At 48.4% G+C, this 14,839-nt stretch overlaps 1 protein-coding gene across 1 annotated transcript in view; it reads left to right on the forward strand.

The window, feature by feature from the left end:
* The window catches only part of UNC5A (unc-5 netrin receptor A), a 909,459-nt gene that overhangs the window by 608,442 nt on the left and 286,178 nt on the right, over window positions 1-14,839 (forward strand). The gene's annotated exons all lie outside the window — the stretch shown is intronic.

Consider the following 14,839-nt stretch of genomic DNA (forward strand, 5'->3'; position numbering starts at 1 on the left):
AAATTCCTGGAATATGTTACATTAGGAAAAAATCAAAAGAGAAATTTTTACAGAGACTTTGCCTAATTCATTCTGTAAACATGCACACTTTTAGGAAACCCATTACAAATAGGATGACACTGTAGGGTTTCAGAGAAAACCATCAAAACGGGCTTAACGTTTATAGAGAAGCCAAGCAATCCTTGCGTTGGGTGTCACAACCAGTGCTTCTCTTGGGTCGGAGAAAATTAAGTTCTGGCCCAGAAGAAGGAGCTAAACTGAGATGTTAATAGATGTATCATACGTGGGTGTTATTCTACCACTATATCATGGTAAAAATATCACCACCCCACAAAATGACTGGATCCACTTGATCACCCTTACCAGTATATCACATGATAAGTTTAGATAAGTGGATGTTAAGTTAAGCATAGTAAATATATGCTTATCATCATGATGTATTGATGGTTGTAGTAGTGCGTGCAATATATCTGAAGGTCAATATATCAGCTGCAATATAGCGACGTACGACACATCTAGCTAATGCTAGGTTACTCAATAGGAAGCTGATAACCTATCCCATGACCAGTAGTTCTCATACCATGCCAACAGAATGCAGCAGAAAGAACAGAACCTTACTCAGGGAGACTCCCATTAGCCACCTTGGCTACAACAATAAATCCCTAGCAATTTTTTCCCAACCCTGAAGAACTCTTTTGAACTACAATGATGACAAAGTGTAGTAAAAGCGGGGATTGGTAATTTATCATTGGCTACCTTAGATTTCAAAACTACGCTGTTGAAACTGTTAGGTCTCCTTCTAAATGGACCATGCTAAGTGTTAGGTTTACTGCAACGAAGAGCCGACCAACAGGACGCTAACAAGACAGCCTGTGCCTCGTCCCTCGTGCTTGTAGTACATTGTTGCTTTCAAGAGATCTACATCGTGCCTTGTTGCTAACCTTGGTAGCTGAAGTACAGTGAAACGGACTGTGACAAAGAGCCAATGTGGTAGCGACAATGTCCCTACAAGCTTTTTTTCCAGGAGCTTCAGTATGGGTACCAGGACTAAGCTGCTGCACTGATCTGCGAAAGGAGCGGTCACTGCAGTCACTGCCTGCTCATGTGATCTGGTCTCATGGATTCTAGTTGTACGTTGTCCCTTAAGACAATTGCCGCTGGACCCACCTGAACACTGCAACTTCATAGCCAATGAGATGAAGCCATTTCTGCAGGGCACCTTCTTATGACTTGAGCTTTTCATGTTTTTCAAGTTTGCTTCACCGTGGATCTCATAAAGGTCATCCAAGGTCATTAAACCGACTTTTACATGACCTTCAGGAACATCCTATGTCCCAGCCAAATTACCAAGACTGAAAGTCAACCAAGACCAACCACATTCAGCCATACTCTTGTCCCAACAGTCCTGCTCTGGTGCTGCTCTGGACTTTTTCATAGTTTTACACTTCTTCCTAACTCATAGATTCCCATGGTGGCACAAAGACTTCAACTTTACAGGGGTCTCCCATTGAGCTCAAAATCTTAAGTACTATTTTTGACATTTTACACCACTTTTCTCTTTCTAATATTTGCAGTATTTTTGCTGGACCTCTAGTTCTGCGAATTCTTGCCGGCACAGACCTTCTTCACCGCCCCTCTGGCATAGACAATTCTCTGAGCTTGACTGGCTCATGTATTGTTGCGCCAATGGGCACTGCTATGGGACCCTTTCGACTTGTATTTGTCCCTAAAAAAATCAAAGTGGGCCCAGTGGAAGCACAGCTAAGGTGGGATACACCTCTGACCACTCTCTCACGCTTGCCAGTTACAGGCACACACATAGCCAACTTCAGGAGAGTGTGAGCCAAAGCCCACATTCACTTTCTTAGTTCCTCTCTCATTCAGTACTGCCCGAGTTTGTTATAATTTCGCTCTCGCCCGCATTCATAGAAGGCCTCAGAAACACAGTTTCCCCGCTTATTTTAAATTTAAATTACATCAGCAAAATGCATGAAATTCTCAAATTACATGTTACTCAGTATTGTCGAAATTCACAACATGTTGTGTTATGTGATTTTACGTAATGTTCACCTACAGGAGACTGGTTTACACAGAAAATGTCCTGACAGAGACATTTTCTATTCAAAACAGCCTCCTGCATGTATCTGGTGAGACTGTTTATGCGAATTATGCACTTTTATGAAAAAGTCATGCAGGATACCTGGATTCCACTTTTTGTGCTAGAAGATTTCACAAAAAGTTGATGACATTTCACAACATTTTGTGTATAAAAAAAGAAGCAACTTCCAACAGCTCTACTTAGTACTTCCTCCCTCCCCCTCCCATCCACCCCTTCCTCTCCCTTCACACCCTCTCCTGTGGCTTTAAAAAGGCCTACACCAGGACCACCGACTCAAATCATAGACAAGAGAGAAATGAGGAACACATTAATAAGTGACATTGAAGGGGCTGGAGATGTTGTCTCCCACTTAAACCAACTCGTCCCACAACTCCCTCTTCTTCACAGGTTCCTGGGTTTTCTGTAGGCTTGTGGTTCTGATGCTGTGTCGCCATGTCAGGTTTCCTATAATAAAAATAATAATATAGGTCAATGGCGGAGAGATCAGTTTGAGGCCTTGCTTTGTGTGTGCACTGCATGGTGGATACTGTGTAGAGTATGTGTGCATTACACAGCACATGGTAGGCACTGAGAAAATGTGCAGACCTTGTACGGGGGCACTGCAGGTTTGTGGATGTTGCCCAGGTCCAGGGATACACAGTGTCACACAGTATGCACAGTGTGTGTTTTTCACGATGGCAGGCACTGTACGGTATGCATGCATAAAACAATGTGTACACACTACACTGTGACCGGAACTGCTGGGTGTGCAGACATTGGTGTGAGAGCATTGCATGATATGCAAACTATGTACAAATAAGTTGACAGACGCTGGAGGGCGGGCGGACCTCACACTGCATATGGTCTCTTCACGGTGTCAAGCATTGAAGAGTATGTGGGCACTGGACAGTCTGTGAGCATTGCACTTATAGGTTTGCATAGTGACAAGTGTTGGCGAGTGTGCAGAGATTGCACTGTGTCTGGGCATTGCATGTTGGGTTTGCTCCGTGGCAAGTAGTGGAGAGTGTGCAAGCATTGCACAGTTTGTGGGTGTGCATCCTGAATATGAACACCACAATATCAATGGCACGCAATATTGAAAATAAAATATCGACTGGTAAGAAAGTCTAGATTTTATATACCTAACTTCACATAGATGTACCTTGGTAATGTAATGTAAAAGTATTTGTAGAGCGCAAGCTAATCACCTGCAAGGGTATCCAGGCACTGAGTTGGTGTGGGATATCAGGAGCATCAGTCGATGAGCCAGATGTTCAGTTCCTTGTGGAATGTTGTGAGCATGGTAGTTGCTCTAATGTCCTGGGGGGGTTCGTTCCAGGTTTTTGCTTCTAGATAGGAGAAAGAGTGACCTGCTGCCCTGTTTCTGCGAATGCGGGGGATGTGTGCGAGTGGTAGTGAAGTAGATTGGAGGTTCCAGGCTGGCTGGTGGTAGTGCAGTCAGCGGTTGAGGTATGTGGCTCTCTTCTGATGCTGCGCTTTGTAGGCGAGGGTGAGTATCTTGAAATGGCAGCTTTTCTGGACGTAGAGACAGTTGAGTTCTCAGAGGTGAGGCGTGATGTGGGTTCGGCGGGGAAGGTTGAGAACCAGTCTTGCGGCGGTGTTTTAGATGGTTTGGAGCTTGTGTATGAGATGGATGGGTATTCCGTAGTAGAGGACGTTGTCATGGTCTAGCCTGTTCCGATCAGAGCCTGGGTGACGGTCTTGCTGGTGTCCAGGAGGTAGCAATTTGAACATTTTTCTAAGCATGCAGAGAATGTTGAAGCAGGCGGCTGTGACAGCGTTGATTTGGGGTCTCATGGAGTGTTTGGTGTCCAGTATAATGCCCAGGTTACATGCCCAGTCAGTAGGTGTTGGGTGGTCTCCCATTCGGTGCACCACCAGGTAGTGTCCCTGGGGAGATTTTGGGCCCGAAAATCAGGACTTCCATTTCCTCTGCAGGAATTTCATGCAGTTAGTGCGCATCCATGTGGCGACTTCCGTCATGTAGGTTTTGAAGTTGTCTTTTGTGTTGTTGGGATCTTCTGAGAGGGACAGGATGAGCTGGGTGACATTGGCGTATGAAATGATGCTGAGGCTGTGGGAGCAGGAGATCTTTGCAAGGGGTGCCAGGCAATTGTTGTAGAAGGTGGGAAGGAGGTCTCATCCCCTGTGGGATGCTGCAAATTACTTCTTTGGGCTCTGAGGTGAAAGGGGACAGCATGGCCCATCGCATTCTTTCGGTCAGTAAAGAGCTCATCCAATGGATGAGCTGGCCCGTGAATTCCTCCGTTGAGGTGACTGGCGATGAGTGTGTGATGGGCAACCGCGTGAAAGGCAGTAGAGAGGTTGAGAAGAATTAGGGCTGGGGAGAGTCCTCGGTCCATGATAGTGCAAATGTTGTCCGTTGCTGTGATGAGGGTAGTTTCAGCGCTATGGTTGCTGCAAAATGGTGGTCAAGGAGTTTGTGTTCGATGTAGTGAGAGAGCTGGCTGTTGATTGCATTTTACAAGACTTTGCCAGGGAAGGGAAGCAGTGAGATGGGTCGATAGTTGATCAATTAATCAATTAGGGAATTGTCAAGCGAGCTACTCACCCATGAGGGTCTCAAGGCGCTGGGGGGAGGGGGGGGGGGTCAGTCGAAGAGTCAGGTCTTGAGGGTCTTCCTGAAGATGTGCAGAGAGGGGGCACGTCTGATGTCGATCGGGAGCATGTTCCAGGTCTTGGCCGCGATGTAGAAGAAGGCTCTTCCACCCGTTCTGGCTCTGCGGATACACAGGGTTTTGGCGAGGATGAGGTCGGCAGATTGGAGGTTTCTCTTGGGTACGTGGAAGGAGATTCTCTCATTGAGGTATTGGCGTCTGGTGTTGTGGAGGCATTTGTAGGCGTGGTTAAGTGTCTTGAAGGTTACTCTCTTCTTGATGGGGAGCCAGTGGAGGTCTCAAATGTGTTGGGTGATGTGTTCCTTTCGAGGGAAGCCAAGGACGAGTCTGGTTGCAGTGTTCTGTATGGTCTAGAGCTTGCGGAGCAGAGACTTGTTGATTCCGGCATAAAGGGCGTTTCCGGTTATGAGTGGGTGGATGATGGTCTTTCTTGATTCGGGGAGGGATCCATTTGAAGGTCTTGCGAAGGATGTGAAGGGTGTTGAAGCATGTTCGAGGCGACAGAGTTGACCTGTCAGGTCATGGAGAGGGAGGAGTCGAGTATCATGCCGAGGTTCTGGGCATGGTCAGTGGGGGTGGGTGGGCTGTGAGGGCGGTTGGCCACCAGGTGTTGTCCCATGCGGTGGGGGAGGGTCTGAGGAAGAGGACCTCAGGCTTCTCAGAGTTGAGCTTCAGGCAGCTGCTGCTCATCCAGGATGCAACGTCCTTCATTCCTTCCTGGAAGCTGAGTCTGGAGGTGACAGAATACTTGGTGAGGGTGAGAGAGCGCAAACTGATCTAAATGTATGAGTACGTTACACTTACATGTAGTAAGCACAAGTCATGAAGAGAAATGCCATGAGTGCTGATAGTACCTGCATCTATATTCTGAAAAGTGTAGTTAACTTAGAGATTTAAGTAGAAGTGGAACTAATGCAGAAATGTGTGAAATCATATGACTTTATTAAACGTGATTAATCCCGAATCCATGTCGTGTAGCTGCTAAAATGTAAGATGGCATGCGGGTAAACGTAGAACGTGGTAGGCCTCAGGGCCAGAGATGGAAGGGATGGGGAAAGTGTTTCGTTTCACGACATGGATTGCACTAATGTTTTAGTAATAGCGTTAATGGGCCATGATTTATAGATGTGTTTACCGAATAATAGAATAAAAGTATTAACATGCTATTGAGTAATGAAGGATTGTATGCTATGATCATTATGAGAAATGCTGTAGGCCTGAAATGTTTATAGACATTGATTTACACGTATTGGTCTGGGCCGAGAAATGTTGCAAACCTTTGTTGGAAGTCTATGAGAGTTGGGATCTTGGCTGCAGATGTCTGTCTGCAAGAGAAAGGGGGGATCCAATTATAAATGAAATGAATAGAGGTTTGTTCAGGAGACGGCCCAGACATGGAGGAGGGTTCCGGAATGTTTTAAGGGGTATCAGCGGGCCGGAGAAGAGTCTGAGAAGCAAGGTCAACTCTACCGCAAGAGGCCTCATCATGGAAAAAGCCAGAAGCTACACCACGTGAGGGGCGTCTCACGAGGGGCGTCTCAAATGCTGTTGTATGTTTTGTATTAGGGACAGCACCCCTGGGTGGAGTTAGAGCAGATGCCTGAGGACCCTTTAGAGAGCAGATGGGTAGGCAGAGAGGGGTCATGATTGGAGAATTATAGGTCTTCACCAAGAAACTAAGAGTGGGTGACTTCCCTAGGGGGTCATTCACAGCTGACACCTTTTGTTAGGTTGAGACCTGGTTAAGTAGGGATACCATCTAGAGCAGGGTAGGGACAGCCTAACCTGTGTTTTCCCTCCAACCTAAATGACGGAGAGATCTCAGTACGTGTCAATGCTGATAGCTTTATTATTCTTAGAACTTGTACTCGTAGTCTTCTTTGCTCGTCTGAGAGTTTTCAGAGAGCACATGTATGTAGTTGGGCCCGTATATCTTGTGAATCTCATCTTGAGATGCCTGTACTTGCAGTTGATCCTAACTTTATAATAAATCTTTGAAAGCTAGAAGTTGTCTGTGGTCTTTCGGAGCGGAGTCCTTTATTGGGTGAACTAACTTGGTAAGAGATGCACTTTCTTCCCTCAATGACAGACAACAAAGGTTCAGTCGACCAGATCGAGGTTTAGATCAATAGTGATAAGGTATCGATCAAAATCTCACCCCCGCAGTTGGTAGCTATAGAGGATGGTTGTCTTCTTGAGGAAGGTGACCTAGGCCAGGTTAGATTACCCCAAGGCCCCTAGAGATCGATGATCGGAAGAACCGCCCGCCGAAGAAGATCCGGATGATGTGAGACAGAAAAGCAGCAGTATCGGTCGAGAGTGAGTATAAAGGGTCATGCGTGTTAAGATTGCGGTGTTTTTGTTTTGTATCTATGTTGTAATGTCTGGCGGAGTTGAATGTCTGTAGAGTGACTGGGGAACAGGTTGTGAGCGCGCGCAACCGGTGGAAATCTTAAGTTCAAAGAGAGCTAAAGTATCGGACACCCAGAGTAATTGTCAACTAGAGTGAAGGGGGTCATGAGGTACCATTGATCACCCGAAAGACCGAGATAGGGGGAACGTAAGAGTGAGTGTGTGAGTAACGGACGCTGGTCGGAGGTTACTGTGTGTGTAAAGAACCTATCAGAGAGACGATAGACATTTCGTCAGTTGTGTTGACAATTACAGATAGACTGTGGACGTACAGTCGAGAGAAGTGACCGCTTGGTCGGAAGTAGTCATTTTTCGGTGTATGAACGGGACGCATGCATGACCGAGGAGAAGAGCTGAGAAAGGAGGGGTGCTGCTGCGAAGCGGAGAAGAGTGACGTCAGAAAGTGCCGCGCTGGGATTGGCCGGCCGGAATAAGACCGCGCTGCGATAGGCCAGCTAGCAAAGCCGCGCTAGGATTGGTGGATTGTCATCAGGGAGTAAACAGAGTATTGAGGCTGGAAATTGTGCGTGTAATTATGAAATGTTTTAAATGGTTAAGAGCGGCCTTTAAAAGAGAGAGGCGGAAATCTTATGAGGGCGAAGAGGCCCCGCCGGAGGGTACACCGGCTTATTATATGGCGGCAAATGTTGGGTTGCACACAATCCTGTGGATTTCAGAGTGGAGTAAGATTACAGAGGGAAATGAGGAACTGACGTTTCCGAAATACGGGACGTTCAGATTAGAGGTGCTACATCGATTAAAAGCAGTTATGACCTCAATGAGACCCCTGCCTAGACCGACCCAGTTTGAAGCTCTTAATGCCTGGATTAGGGCAGCGCACGAGAAGAACTTGAATAGACGACAAGAAAGGGTGAAACGATCGGTAAGAGCAGTACAGGATGCCAGGTGGGATGCGGATGCTAAAAGATGGAGAGTGCATAACATGGAAGTAAATAAATTGTATCCAGTGCTAGAGATGCCCGGGAACAAAAGCCCCCTAGAAGAAGATGATGAGAGCGAAACAGAGGACAGCCTGATAAACAGGTTACTGATAGATAGGCCACCCCCGTATAACAAAGAGACAGGTGATATCGGGCATAGCGAAAGGGGGGGGGCAACATAGGAGAGCATGGATCGATTCCCATTTCTGATTGGGATCCCGCTGCAAAGAAAGAACTGTCCCAGCCTAGCTCGGTGCAGCAGGTAGTCGGGAGGTTTGTGGTACAAAGGGTGCCGGAAACGGAGTGTGCCACATCCTACGCACTGCCAGATGCCCTGCAAGTACCTGTTACTATAGGTCCTATAGTATCGATTTATGACCCAGAAAGAGCTAGAGGGGAGGAACAGGTACGGAGGGACAGAGAAAGAGCAGAGATGGCAAGGAGGAACGATACGATCAATTCCCCTAGTCAGGTGCCGATACCAAGGGAGTGGAGCACCCCGGTACACACAGCAGAGGACCCAGCAGGGGATCCGGGGGGCCCTAGATGGCCGATGGATCTGAGGGGGGCAAGACCGCCATCCTTCCAGGACTTCAACGAGTATATGAAGAAATGGGACGAGGCAGTAGAGGCTCACAAGAGCATCATAGCTGCGGAAGCTGGAAGGGAAAGCCAGGATAACAGGACCCGGACTCACTGCGGGGCTGATGAAAGCAGTCCGGAGTGGGACGGGAGGGGTCAGGACAGTAGGGGAGACACCCATCATACCAGGAGTGGAGGGAGACCAGAACTGGAAAGTAAGAGCCCTGAGTGTGGGGGGGTGTCCCGCCCAATATGTGGTGAAGGAGCCAGGAGAACACGGGAGTACAGAGACAGCTTCAGGTGTACCCACTGTGTGCCTGGCAATGGAGAACAGAATGGGAGTTGCGAGAGGCCTCGCCATAGCCCCTGTGATTACGGACAAGAGCGCAGTCCGGGGGAGATGGGGAACCGAGAAGGATCTTACCACATACTGAGTGACACTAGAGAGAGAGGGAACGGCGACCGGAGGGAGAATAGCAGAGAGTCCTATTGTGAAAAGAGAGAAGAAAGAGAAAATGGACAAGGTAAGATTGGGGGTAACAGGCCCGTGTTCCATCACCTTCCAAGATCGGATGGCCGAGCCTGGGACCTGGAGAGATGGGAGCAAGGGAGAAGACTCCCTAACTCTCCCGAGCCCAAACGTAGGGCTCGGAGTTGGGATGGTAGAGAGGCCAGTGAGCCCCCTTCAAAAGACATATTGCGAGCCGAGATAAAAGCCAAGAGACTCGATGTCGCCAGCTTAAAGTCAGATCTGGATGACATGGTAGATGGTACCCTGCCTTTAGAAAGAATGGAAATGTATGAGCCGGATGAAATACTGTTCATGGCAAAGGATGTCACTCGAAAGGCGAGGACAATCCACGAGAAATTAGTTGAACTAGCAGGCAAATATATGGTGGACCTGTCAAGGACCAAAGCCTTACAGGGTAACCACAGGCTGCATTATACCGATCGAGACTTAGATGAGAAGAGAACAATAGGGTTAAAAACACACATACGGGAACTGATCACCGGAATAAGGATATGGAGGGCACTAGATAAATGGGAGGAAAGATGGGCCAAGAAAGGGACCGTTAGGAGAAGCATGCTTAGTATGACACCAGGAGGACTGCAGGGAATAGAGGCATACCCTTTGCGTGAAGTCGCAAATGGGAACTATGTGCACATCCCTTGGAGTAGGGGAGATTTAGCCGCTTTTACCACTTCGTTCCCCAAATTGCGGGAAAACCCAGTGGAGTGGTACAAGCAAGTGGAGAGATTCGTAAAAATCTCAAAGGTCCTATGGATAGATCTGAACACGCTGTTTGACATTGTAGTACCAGGGGATTTGTGGACAGCATGCAAGGTTAGCGCTGAGTGGCCCACAACTGAGCCGGAGAGGGATGCTAAGACTAATGGGCCGTCCGAGATTGTGATGGCAAAATTCGAGAGAGTGATGACTTGGCTGAAAGAAAAAGTGCCAATGCAAGACATAGATTGGGTCAAAATAGACCGAACGAGACAGGAACCCAAAGAGACAGTTCACGAATATTACGAGAGATTGCTGAAAGCATTTAAACAGTATAGCGGTCTGGATGTATTAGACCCAAAGGACATAGGGCAATTTGTGTCCAAGTTCGTTCTGGGCCTGAGACCGGATATTAGTTTAATGATTCAGCAACACCTGATTTGTTGGCAAAACAAACCCTTAGACGAGATCCTGAGATATGCCAGGTACTGCTGTGATGAGATAGACTCCAAGGCAAAGAAACTAAAAGAGAAACTGATGGTGGTACAGATGCAGGCAGCCGGGAAGGGGGGACAGCAGCAACAGCCACAAGGAACAGGAACCGGGGGAAAGAAGCAGTATAGCCAGAACAAGGGCAATGAGGAGAACTCCACCTTTAGACCCAGAATAGACATAGCTGCCTTGAAGAAAACGACTAGGTGCCACCAGTGTAACGAGGTGGGGCATTGGAAACGCGAGTGTCCCTACAATGTTGAGATAGGGGAACAGGAGATAGAGGAGGAAGAGGTCCAGAGTACGCCTGCGAGAGGGGTAACGCAATACCAGGGAAAGGTGCTCAAAGGGGGGGGCCCTCCTCCACGAGCCCAGTTCCCTCAGCCTCCAAGGGTAGGGACTATGGGTAAAACATATAGACAGATGCCTCTGTTTGTAGGTGGAGAGGAGTTCTATTATGTGGACCCACTAACTGGGCAGAGAGTGGAAAGGGAAGACTGCACCCTCGGGGCAGCTTTGGAGGTGGACCAGAGGGGACCCTATGTTGAGGCTGAAGTGGCAGGGTTCCCCACGACATTCCTAGTGGACACAGGAGCCACTAGATCCACGATCAGATCCGCCTCAGTTCCAGGCCTGCCCATGTCGGGAGAGACTATACAAGTGGTGGGGGTCGCTAACAGAAGAATGACCAGCCCGCTGACTGAGCCCGTGCAGGTGAAAATAGGGAAGTACAGCGATGAGCACCAGTTTGTGGTTTGCGATTCTAGCCCTGTATGCTTGCTGGGAAGAGATCTTTTGTGCAAGTTAAATTGCACAATATACTGCACACCGCAAGGAGTGGAAGTATTGACCAATGACGATGATGCTGACTTCAAAGTCGCAAATTCAAGAATATGTGTGGAGCTGTATCCCACTCTGACAGTAGAGGAGCTCCCCTGGGATCTAAGAGAGACAGTAGCACCAGAAGTATGGGACTTCACTGGGGAAGAGATTGGATTGGTCAAAGGGGTGGACCCAGTGAAAATTGTAGTGAAACCGCATGCTGAGTTTCCAAGAACACCCCAATATAAATTGACTCCAGAAACGATTGCAGGCATAAAACCTGTGATCGAGTCTATGATTAAGCAGGGAATACTGAAAGAAATCGTGGGTAGTCCATGTAACTCCCCGATTATGGGCTTGCAAAAACCCAATGGGAAATTCCGGATAGTGCAGGACCTCCGAAAGATTAATAACATTGTCGTCTCATGTTGTCCAGTGGTACCGAATCCATCAGTGATACTGTTTCAGATACCGTTTCAAGCCGAATGGTTCACTGTGATAGACCTTTGTCAGGCTTTCTTTTCGATCCCTTTGGACGAAGAAAGCCATTTCCTTTTCGCGTTTAAAATGGAAGATCGCGTCCTAACATGGTGTCGTATCCCTCAGGGGTATACGGAGAGCCCATCGATCTTCAACCAGCTTCTGAAGAAAAATCTTGAAAGTCTAGTACTGCCCCAGAAGTCAGTTCTGGTCCAGTACATAGACGACCTGCTTGTGGCGTCAGAAACAGAGGAAGCTTGCAGGGAGGACTCTATTGCTTTGTTAAATCACCTAGCTGCAAATGGGCATAAGGTGTCCCCGGGAAAGTTACAGTACTGCCTGACAGAAGTGCAGTACTTGGGACACAGAATTGAGAAAGGCAAGCGAAAAGTGTCACCAGACAGGATAGAGGCGATCATGAAAATGAATGCGCCTAAGACACAGAGGGAAGTCAGGATGTTCCTAGGGATGGTGGGTTATTGCCGACAGTGGATCGCGAACTTTTCACTGAAAGCAAAACCCTTGCAAAAACTGACGCACAAGGAGGTGAGCGATCCGGTACCATGGGACAAAGACTGTTTGATGGCGTTCCTACAGCTGAGAGAGGACCTGTGTCGTGCTCCTGCTCTGGGAATGCCTGATTACACTAAACCATTCTTGCTTTACTGTTGTGAGAGAGAGGGTTGTGCGTTGTCTGTGTTAGTCCAAATTCATGGGAATGCCCGTAGACCAGTTGCATATTTCTCGGCTACTTTAGACCCAGTAGCCGCAGCGTTGCCCGGATGTCTCAAATCCGTTGCCGCAACGGGTGTCAGCATCGAGAGGTGTGAGAATATCGTCATGGGGCATCCGTTAGAGGTGTACGTGCCCCATTCCGTTGAACTGTTAATGACCAGGACCAAAACACAGCATCTGACCAATAGCAGGCTCACGCGCTATGAGCAAGTCATTCTTGCTGCAGAAAACGTGACCCTCAGGAGATGCTCTGTTTTGAACCCTGCCACTTTGATGCCACTCCCAAATGATATAGATGATGATGATGAATGTACAGACCATGACTGCCTCGATGTGACTGAACTATGCACCAAACCCAGACCCGACATCGTGGATGAGCCACTGACTGACCCCGACGAAATTTTCTTTGTCGATGGCTCATGTGTAAGAGACGAAGTTGGGCAGTTGAGAGCAGCTTACGCTGTTTGTACAATCACTGGAGTTGTGGAAGCTGGATGCCTGGAAGGAGTACACTCCGCTCAGGTAGCCGAGATTATTGCCCTAACGCGTGCTTGCTTGGCAAGCAATCAAATTCGAGTCACCATATACACCGACAGCCAATATGGTTACGGGGTAGTTCATGATTACAGGCAGTTGTGGTCTCAAAGAGGTTTCATGACCTCTTCAGGCTCTCCCATTCGCAATGGAGAGTTTGTGCGCTTGTTGTTAGAGGCATTGCAATGTCCAGCAGGTATCGCAGTCGTGAAATGTACCGCGCATACCAGGAATATGGACTTCGTGTCACAAGGCAATAGGTATGCCGACGAAGTCGCCCGGTTTTGCGCGGAACAAGGCTACTCTTTCACAGAGGTGGAAGTGGGTGGAATAAATGTAAGAACTGAATTAGCTATGATATTAGAAACTGTTGATTCTTGGGACGAACTGAAATGCATGCAAGAAAATGCTCCTGATTTTGAAAAAGAAACATGGGAAAAGGCAGGATGTGTGGTGAGTGAGGCCCATTTCTGGGTCTCAGCAGATGGCAGAGCAGTGTTGCCCAATGAGATGGTGAGCCCAATGGCCAGACAAATACATGGTCCCGTACATCTAGGGAGAGACGCTATGTTGAGAGTATTTAGACAGACCTGGTACAATCCTAAGTTCAGAGTAGCAGCCGAAGCAGTGTGCCAGCGTTGTGTGACCTGTCAGCAGTTGAATGTAGGGAAAAAGACACCAGTTGCACTGAGCCACATTGGGAGGTCAGGGGGTCCCTTCAACCGTATGCAGTTGGATTTTATCGAACTGCCAAGGTGCAACCGCCTCCGTTATGTTCTGGTGGTTGTTTGCGTATTCTCCAGATGGGTTGAGGCATACCCTACACGTAGGTGCGACACCCTCACAGTAGCTAAGTTACTGCTTAGGGAGCTCATTCCGCGCTTCGGGGTGCCGGCCTCTTTGGAATCAGATAGGGGAACGCATTTCAACAGCTCGCTTGTGAAAATGATTTGTGCGGCTCTGAACATAGATCAGAAATTGCATTGCAGTTATCGACCAGAGGCCTCAGGAATTGTGGAGCAGATCAATAGCACTATAAAGGCCAGGATTGCAAAAGTGTGTTCATCAACATCCTTGAGTTGGCCTGACGCTCTGCCATTGGTCCTTATGAGCCTCCGTAGTACCCCAGATAGAAGAACGGGGCTGTCACCGCATGAGGTGTTGATGGGGAGAGCAATGAGGTTGCCATCTGTCCCATCTACCGCACTGTTAAATATCACAGATGATATGATCCTGGACTATTGTAAGGGGCTGTCTGACGCCATTCATTCTGTGTCCCTTCAGGTGCAGGCTGCCGAAGTTCCGTGGTGCCAGGACCTGTGCCACGACCTGTGCCCTGGAGACTGGGTGCTTGTGCGAAAGCACGTCAGGAGTAGCTGCCTGGATGTTCGTTGGCGTGGGCCCTTCCAGATCATCCTGATCACGAACACGGCTGTGAAGGTGGGAGGCCTGCCCAATTGGATCCACGCGTCGCACACGCGAAGGGTTCCAGCACCTCTGGAAGAAACAGCTCCTATCTCGGATAGACGTCCAGCTGAGGACCGAGAAGCCATAGAGGGGGCTAGCCAAGCTGTGGAGGTGCCAACAGAAGAAGGGTACGAGACTGACCAAGCTGAGGACGGTCAGCACAACAGCGAAACGGACGACGCTACTGAAGGAGAAAGTAGCTGGGAGTACGAGTCAGACACTGACCGGTCTGACAGAGAGCGTGAACAGACCAGGAGAAGGAGGAGTAGAAGGGTACGCGGAGAAGCTAGTTGGCCGCAAAGAAGGAGCTCTAGCCTGAGGTCAACTCCCGAGAGAACCCTTCCTCCGATATCAGAAGATTCAGACCCGGAAGAAGCACCAGAATTGA

Source organism: Lissotriton vulgaris, chromosome 7 (genome assembly GCF_964263255.1).
Source record: "Lissotriton vulgaris chromosome 7, aLisVul1.2, whole genome shotgun sequence".
NCBI lineage: Eukaryota > Metazoa > Chordata > Amphibia > Caudata > Salamandridae > Lissotriton > Lissotriton vulgaris.